This window comes from Mustela nivalis (assembly GCF_964662115.1).
Source record: "Mustela nivalis genome assembly, chromosome: 12".
In the NCBI taxonomy this organism is placed as follows: Eukaryota; Metazoa; Chordata; class Mammalia; order Carnivora; family Mustelidae; genus Mustela; species Mustela nivalis.
This window is the reverse complement of record NC_139031.1, coordinates 97,182,035-97,191,061: the sequence shown is the minus strand read 5'-3', so window position 1 is coordinate 97,191,061 and position 9,027 is coordinate 97,182,035. Positions and strand designations below refer to the sequence as shown.

At 33.5% G+C, this 9,027-nt stretch overlaps 1 pseudogene across 1 annotated transcript; it reads left to right on the top strand.

Moving 5' to 3' along the window:
- Positions 1–2,010: 2,010 nt before the first annotated feature.
- Positions 2,011–2,396, top strand: LOC309844875 (large ribosomal subunit protein eL39 pseudogene; annotated as a pseudogene). Its single transcript has one exon. The product of its transcript is annotated as a large ribosomal subunit protein eL39 pseudogene (transcript).
- Positions 2,397–9,027: the final 6,631 nt, after the last annotated feature.

Below are 9,027 nucleotides of genomic sequence, written 5' to 3'. Positions count from 1 at the left end.
CTGTATGTTTAGTAGGTTGTGTTTGTTTTTGAAAACTGCCTATGTCACTCAGTTTGCCACATTGATTGTTGCAAAAATCATTATTATAGGCTCTTACTGCCTTTTTAATGTGATGACATTCTTTGTATTCATATTTGTAATCATATATTTTCTATATTTTTTCATAAGCAGTTTGCTAGGGGTCTATTAATTATATAAGTTGTTTCATAGGGTCAGTTTTTCACTTTTTAATTTTTCTGTTTAAAATTTATTTATATGCAATTGATTTCTGTTTTTAATATTTATTATTTCCTTATATCCACTTAATATTTATGTTTGATTTTTTTTTTCCAGTTTCTAAAACTGGAAATTTAGGTCATTGATTTATTTAATGTTGTAATGTCTTTTTAAATACTTGCTTTCATAAATTTACTCTCTAATCATTTTTGCCATTTCCAGATGTTTTGATATAGTTCTCATCTTTCAGTTAAAAATATATCATATTTGTATAATAATTTCTTATTTTAACCAGTTTGCTTAGTAATATCTTATTCTATCTCTAGAACTGGCATTTTTCTGCTTATATTCCTTTTTGTTTTGTACAATTAATAATATCATTAAGTTAATATCCTACTCATTCATGTCACCTCTATGTCCTCTAGTAGCATCCTTGTCATTAGACAAGCCTAAATTCTCAGACTCCAACTTTCACTCAGTTGGTAAATGGCTCCAGATATAGCTCTAGATTTTCAGCTCATTGATAAGATTACTTCCTTCTGTGGAACTTTATTCCCATTAGTCCTTGATCCTTCTAAGATTTTTTGATACCTATGGTTTTCATAATTTGTCCAGCATCTCTTGCTTATCAGAGTGAGATCATTGACTTATGACAGTTTCATTCTGCTGTTATTTAGCAATATAATCAATGTTTTTATGCTACTCATGATAATTTGAAAATTTTTGTCTGTTTTCTAATTTCATAAGATATATTACCATAGTATTATTTGTCTTTTTCTGTGATACATTTCTTGAACTAATCTAACCATGTTTATTCCTTTCATGATCACAGGTTAAATTTATCAACTTATACATAGCTTATATTAAGGATATTAAATGGATTTATAGAGTATGTTTACTTTTTCCCTCTAGCAATTATTTTAAAGTGCTAAGTTCCTACCTCTAAAATAAATCAATTTGAAAAAGATGATTTTATTTCATTATAGATATGAAGCATTGATTGCATGTTTTATCTATATTTTTACTTGTACTTGGTGCTGATTAAGGACGGCTCATCACTCTTCTCACCACTTGATATCAGAGTGATTTGCGTTGGTCAACAATAGCCTGCAATGGGGTCATCACAGGGCTGTGATCTGTCTTTCAATATATGGAGCTAAAAACCATATTGATTTGTAGTTAACAGTTTGCCCCCACTGGAGCCAGGCAGCAAACTCACAGACAGTACCTCTAGATTTTTTCAAATGCTAACTTCTTTCCAAATGCTTCTTTTTTTCTTTTATAAACACATCATTTTATCTTACTGTCCTCATTTTGTCTTATCATTTTTCTTTTCCAGTTATGCTATGTGCTCTTCAGAAATTGTTCTGAGAATATATATTCATGAGAAAAGATTACACACATACCCCTCAGCACCACAAGATGTGTCTGTCAATTATGAAGGGTGTGAAAAAGTGAAATTTTACCCTAGGTGTAAGCTAACAAACTAGCCTGACACACATAGTATCACGAAGACACAAAATTCCAGAGTCAGACACACTTTATTACTCAAGTGAGAAGCTGTAGCTGGAATGTCAGCTTGATGCTCATGCTGCTTCTTCATCCCTCACGTGCAACACAGAGACCCATCTTGGATCCTGCTCACACAGTGGGCAGTGTTTCTGGAGAGGAACCCTGGACTGGGGAATTCATTAGTTTCACTGTGAGTGAAAGCAAGCCTGCTCTTGTTGCCTAACCCCTCCAGCTGCCCTTAAGTCCAGATCAAAAGTCATGGTTTCTCTTTTTCGGCGCCATCCTGCTGTGCACTGCGCGCTATTAATTGACCATGTCTTCTCACAACACTTTCAGGATCAAGCGATTCCTGGCCAAGAAACAAAAGCAGAATCGTCCCATTCCCCAGTGGATTCGGATGAAAACTGGTAATAAAATCAGGTACAACTCCAAGAGGAGGTACTGGAGGAGAACCAAGCTGGGTCTCTAAGGCGTCTCACATCACGCGATGACACACCTAATTGACACCACGTATTTAATTAAGCTACTTGAGGATCATGTGTTCTATTCCATCACCCTGTAAACACCTTTCTGCCTGGCCAATAGATATCATTTATCAGCGAAAGATTTTTCTGTTACTATAGCTCTGCACCAGTGGGTTGGTTTGGTAATAAACGTGAGGCCTTTGAGCTGTTACCAAAAAAAAAAAAAAAAAAAAAAAAAAAAGTCATCACACCCTGTGTAGTAATGAAAAATACGGAGTATGCTCAGGGTTCAGGGTAGATTGTGTCTTCCAAGGGTATCCTTCTATATCATAGATTGGAGGAAGGGAAATTAAAGAGGATGTCTCCCTCTAAGTTACAGTTTGCTTTTCCCCTAAATTCTCAAGGTGAGCAGTTTGGGATGTTAAAGGAGAGCCCCACAATATAAAGACAGAAGTAGTTTGCCCACAATTACAAACCTACACATAGTCAAATAAGAATGAATACCAGAAATTTCTTAATCTTTAATCTTAATCTGCCCACAGAAAAATAAGATGTCTGCATAAGGTACTAGAATATATATAGAAATAATTTATTTTAGGCCTGATTTTTATTCCCAGATTACTTCATTTCCATAGCCTTTTCACTTCATGAAACTTTTAACCTTGATTGATCCCTTTCCCAACAGAACCTTATCTTGTGGCCCTAAAACATTTTTTGTCACCATAAACTCATTCACAATCAACTTAGTAATTGACATTAACTGCCGATGATCTGCTCTGAGGATTGGCTGTAGATTTGCTGGCAACATGTCTACCATTATGCTTTCAGTGATCGTACTACACACGTGCTAAGGATACTTGTTTCATGTTGGGTAGCTCATAAACATAGTAAAAATAATTTTATTCTAACATTTTATCAATTTTCAGCTCCTGAAAGCAATGTTTCTCATATCTTCTAAAAGAAATCTTCAGTCAGGGAAACAGTTATTTTTATTTTATTTTATTATTATTTTTTATTATTTTTTTTAAAGATTTTATTTATTTATTTGACAGACAGCACAAGTAGGCAGAGAGGCAGGCAGAGAGAGAGAAGGAAGCAGGCTCCCCACTGAGCAGAGAGCCCGATGAGGGGCTCGATCCCAGGACCCTGGGATCATGACCTGAGCTGAAGGCAGAGGCTTTAACCCACTGAGCCACCCAGGCACCCCCAGGGAAACAGTTATTCATTTCAATTACCATCAATGTCTGTACATGCTCTTATTAAGTATATTATAATTTTATTATAATATTATATATTAATATTATAATTTATTATAAGTTTATTATAATTTCTTAAGAAGCCAGAAAAGGTGTGATATACTTAAATATGTTTTACTATTTAGGATTTAACATAATGGATGTTGAGATACTTTTTGGTGAGAATTCAATAACAGCAATGGGGATGTGAAGCCTACCTCTTCGGTATCTGACCATGTCTTATGGAAAGATTCACATTTCCCTTCACTTTGGAAATTACCCTTCCTCAGTTTTGATGTCAGCTGATGTTATCTTGAATTCTTGGTTCTTTTTTTTGAGGTTCCTCGAAGTTATAATAATTCTTGAAACTGCTACATTTCTTCTGTTATCTGGCCCATTCTATTTGGAAGTTTCAGGTAGTTTTATATGGATTTCTAACATCTGCAGTTGAAAACATTCTAAGTTATACAAAATATTGACCCATGTGTGGGTAAAGACTCTAAAATGTGGAATAAGGTGATCTCAGGTCTGCCTGGAATGTCTCCTTGAACAATAAACTGCAGGTCTTTTCACAAATCTGCAATACAGTATCTCGTGTCTCAGTTCCTTGATCAGGTAAGATTTGTACCATCTCAATATTTAGAGCCCCCTGGGATAATAACACCTTTATACTTGACCCTGTCAAGAGAATCTTTAAGCTATATCCCTCACACTTCTATAAAACGAGAGAGAAATTTGTTTCATGCCTGGACCCACTGTGACTGGACAGTTGGTTTCTTCCTCAGGGAAAGATGGTTCTGACTACGGCTCTCCTGCTCACATACTTCTCACTGTTCAACATTTCTTCAATCAGATCTTTTATAACTATGTATTAAAATTTTGTTTAGCCTAGAAATACAAATGTGAAATTCATAAGATCTAAATCCAATTAAAAAAAAGAAATATGTGAAATACTTGCTTCTGAGAAAATAAAAAAATTCCATATTTTTGGAGGTAGATTAATAAATTAATTAAAAGGAATCATTTAACATAAGGAAGAGCACAATTTTGTGAAAAAATTAAATAAGTATCTGTAATAAAATCTTCAATATATAATTTTAATCAATTAAAAATCATTAACATGATGAAGTTCAGAGAAATAGTTATGAGGTGTATGAAGAGATATTCAGCTCTTGGAAATTTTTTTCAGTATCCGCTTTTATAAACTAGGAGAATTAGGTCAACCAGATGTCAATGGGAATCTGTGTTTCCACAGTCACTCTTATTGTAGCCATAAGGCAATTCTGTCCTGGAATCTATATTTATTAATAGCCTTAATGGGTATGCCAAGAGACTCCCACTGGGATTTGTTTTACTCAGGACTTCTTGAAGAAATAAGGTTCTTTAAAATATTTAACTGAATATATTTCTGAATAGTTTTCCTTTGGCCTACTTGACATGCTGCTGCTACCACAAGCATGGCACAATTGGGGCATTTTTAACCTGTCAGAAATCTCTGGACATGCCTCAGATCACAGAGTGACCTGCTGTCAAGGTAGAAAGCCTGTCCATCCAAAAGTTAAAGTAGTGCTAAGAATCCTTTCATGTCCTCTATTTTAAATAGACGCAATAATATTGTTTTTTCCCTCGTTTTTAAAAAAATCTAACCCAAAATATTAAGTATAGTAAAAGTAAATAATTGACAAGAAAAATCACAGAACAAGAGTCTATCTCAAAAACAGTGAAGCAAACCCAAGTAAATATTGATTAATTTGGACCTGAATCTAAAAGAAACTTAAGCTGATACATACTATCTTGAACAATAGGAAAGATACCACCTTAAGATAGTGCCATTGTTTTAAAAGGTCTATCCAAAAACTAGTTAATTGGAAGAATGAAATTAATATATGGGTTAACAAAATGCAAAGCAGAGAATTTCTTTGGAATTGAAAGGAAAATAAGTTCAATACCTTTTTCTTTTTCTTTTTTTTCTTTTAAGATTCTATTTATTTATTTGACAGACAGAAATCACAAGTAGGCAGAGAGGCAGGCAGAGAGAGAGGGGAAAGCAGTCTCCCTGCTAAGCAGAGAGCCTGATGTGGGGCTCGATCCCAGGATGCTGGGATCATGACCTGAGGCGAAGGCAGAGGCTTGAACCCACTGAGCCACCCAGGTGCCCCTCAATACCTTTTTCTTTTCAATTATCACCACCAAGGGGCAGAGACAGGTATCATGGAGACAGAATGGTAAGAATCCTCATATCTACACATGCAAAGGAAATGATTTTATGGGCCCTAGTGAAAAAAAGAGAATGCCAAAGCCTGAAAAAGAAAGGAAGAAATGAGAGAGAGAGAGAAAGAGAACCCCCCCCAAAAACAAATGTTACTAGAGAAGAAGACAGAAAATGCAGTTAGAAGCTTAGTTAAATTCACAATACCCCTGGTCATGATCTATTCTGTTCACAGTATCCTTCAACAATTGGTTGGTTCTGCATAAATGTTAATCACAATAAACGTATGAAACAAGGAAATGTCTGCCATTTTTTCCCTCAAAGGATGTTACTTGTTATGAACTAGTAACAGTTGAGGGATTTTCACTCTTCTGTTTTACAAATGAAACTATTACAATGTTTATATTGTTTTATATTGGATGTATTTGGAACATAAAAATTGTAAACTTCTTGGTTACTAACAAATGAGGATCAACAATGACATAGTGAAGTCGTTTTTATATCACTCAGAAATTCTGGACTGTTTCTCAAAGATGAAAGCAATAGCTAGATGAGGCTTTGGGTCATCATTCTTAGAGATGGAGAAATTGCAATACACACACACACACACACACTAATATACATACATACACAAACCATTGAAGTTTCCAAATTTTCACGCACAAGCATTTTCATATGTGTGTGTGTGTACACATATACATATATCATTGAGGTTTCCAAATTTTGTGTATATAAAATTTATATTATACACATTTTACCTAAATGTGTATATATGTATGTATACACATACATACATACATACACACACACATATAACACACACACACACACACACACATATATATATATATGAAAATGCTTGTGTGTGAAAACTTGGAAACTTCAATGGTGGAGAACCAATAGAGTTTAGTATTAACTTTCTAATACCTATTTATCTCTTCTTACTAAATAAAAGAACTATTATCTTGGGAGTAGCATTGTGTTCACCTTTTCAAAAATTATATTTGCTTGGCTCTCTTGAAGATAATATCAAATTACATATAAGTCATAGTTTTTGGATGAAATGTCCAGGAAAATTGTGCTGATACACTAGTAGTCACCAATTTTGAACCTCCCATTTTCTCTGTATTCCTGACTGTGAAGGAAATGTAAATGTTGATGTTCTAGGGGCCATCAAATGATTATTAGGCAATCTTGATAGTGGAAGTCCATGTTAAGGATGCTAAGGGGAGAGAGGGCTCTGGGAAGAAGAGAAAGAGAAAGAAGAGAAAGAAAATAGTATGTACTGCTTACCTTCAAACTTCAGGACATGTGATAGAAAATCACCTTAACATTTATGTATTTTTAGCTAAAATTCACATACAAAGAAATGCATTGATCTTAAATGCAGAATTTAATGAGCTTTGATAAATTGGTACACTCATGTATCCATTGTACCATAGTCAAAGTATAGACTATTTCTACCACCAAGAAAGTTTACTGGTGTCCTTTTCCAGTTAATCTTCCTTACCACTGTTTTGGTTTCTTATACCTTGGATTGATTCTTCCACTTTCTGAGTTTCATGTAACTGAAATAATAAAGTAGAAAATTTCTGTGTCTAGCTTTTTCCAAATGCCACAATATTCATTAAGACAGATCTATGTTAGCAGCATTATCTATAATAACCATTCTATGGAAATAGCCCAAGTGTCCATTAGTGTCCATCAATTGATGAATGGATAAAGAAGATGTATATTCATTCAGTATATGTGGTACACATTTCATTAGACACACACACATGCTGTATATATAGCCTTAAAAAAACAATGAAATACTGCTGTTTGTAAGGACATAGATGGAGCTAGAGCATATAATGCTAAGCAAAATAAGTCAGTCAGAAAAAGACAAATACCATATTATTTCTCTCATATGTGAAATTTTATAAATAAAATGAGCATAGAGAAAAAATGGAGAGAGACAAATCAAAAAACAGACTCTTAACCATGGTATTCACTCTGAGTATGTAATATTCCAGTTTTAATTTTCAATGTTTCTTTTTATTAAAAAAATTTAAGTTTGATTAAGTTAAATTTATATATTTTATGCTTGATGTTAATGCTTTTTGTCTTTAAGAAATCTTTGCATTTATTAAAGTTGTTTTGATATCATCCATGTTACCTTATGGAAGCTTTATAGTTTTAACTTTTTATGGTTAGTACTATGCTACATCTTAATTGAATTTTGAGTGTGACAGGAAAAGTAGTCAATACGCACTTTTTAATATATCTGGCAATATTAGCATTATTTTTAAGACTAGAAGTAAGTTTCATGTAGACAAATTGTAGTTGGTTAATTTTTAAAATTACTCCTGCCATTCTTTGTCTTTATTTTGTGTGTTTAGACCTTTTATATTTAATGTAATTATTAGACTTAATCATTTCGTTATTTCTTTTTCTGTTTATGCTCTTTCTCTTTTTCTTCATTTTACGTTTCCTCCTTTATTATATACAATTAGTAGTTGCTGTTGAAGTTTGTCAGACAAGTGGCAAGATCTTGTTTTCATTTAAGGAAGACATTTCTGATTCATTCCAGGAGAAATTTTATGCCTTACTGAAGAATGAAATCATGGAGACCAATCAAGAAGATATCATACTACTTCAGTGATAAAGGATGGTTCATTGCATATGTATGGTGACAATAAAGTTGGGAAAAAATTATAAAATTAAGATATATATTGATTGTAGAAAAGCTCATTGTTGATTAACATAGAGTGAAAGGAGGAAGAAGAGAGAAGACTAAATGAGACTTCCCAGGATCATAATTTGAACGAGTTAGAGATAAATTTTGTATTTATTTAAATGAACAAAGCAAAATATTAGTTGTTTTTTTTTAAAGATTTTATTTATTTATTTGACAGAGAGAAATCACAAGTAGATGGAGAGGCAGGCAGAGAGAGAGAGAGAGAGAGGGAAGCAGGCTCCCTGCTGAGCAGAGAGCCCTATGCAGGACTCAATCCCAGGACCCTGAGATCATGACCTGAGCCGAAGGCAGTGGCTTAACCCACTGAGCCACTCAGATGCCTCCAAAATATTAGTTTTAGGAAGGGTAAGAAGTATTCAGATTTGGGGAATATTTGGCTCTAAATTCCTTAAGGCAATTAGTATTAATGTCAAGTAGACATTCTTACTAGTGAAAAAAAAATTATGTGCGTATATATGGTGATTGAAGCTATTGGAATGCATAAGAATATATTAGTCTATACTTCAGGGTGATCAATAAAGGGAATTCAGTAATAAACTAAAAATATTAATAATAAAAATTATTAAAGGGGAAGCTGGAGAAAGTAGTGAATAGAGTTAATCAGAAATAAAAGAAAAATAGGAGACACAGGCACAGAAAATAAATACAAAT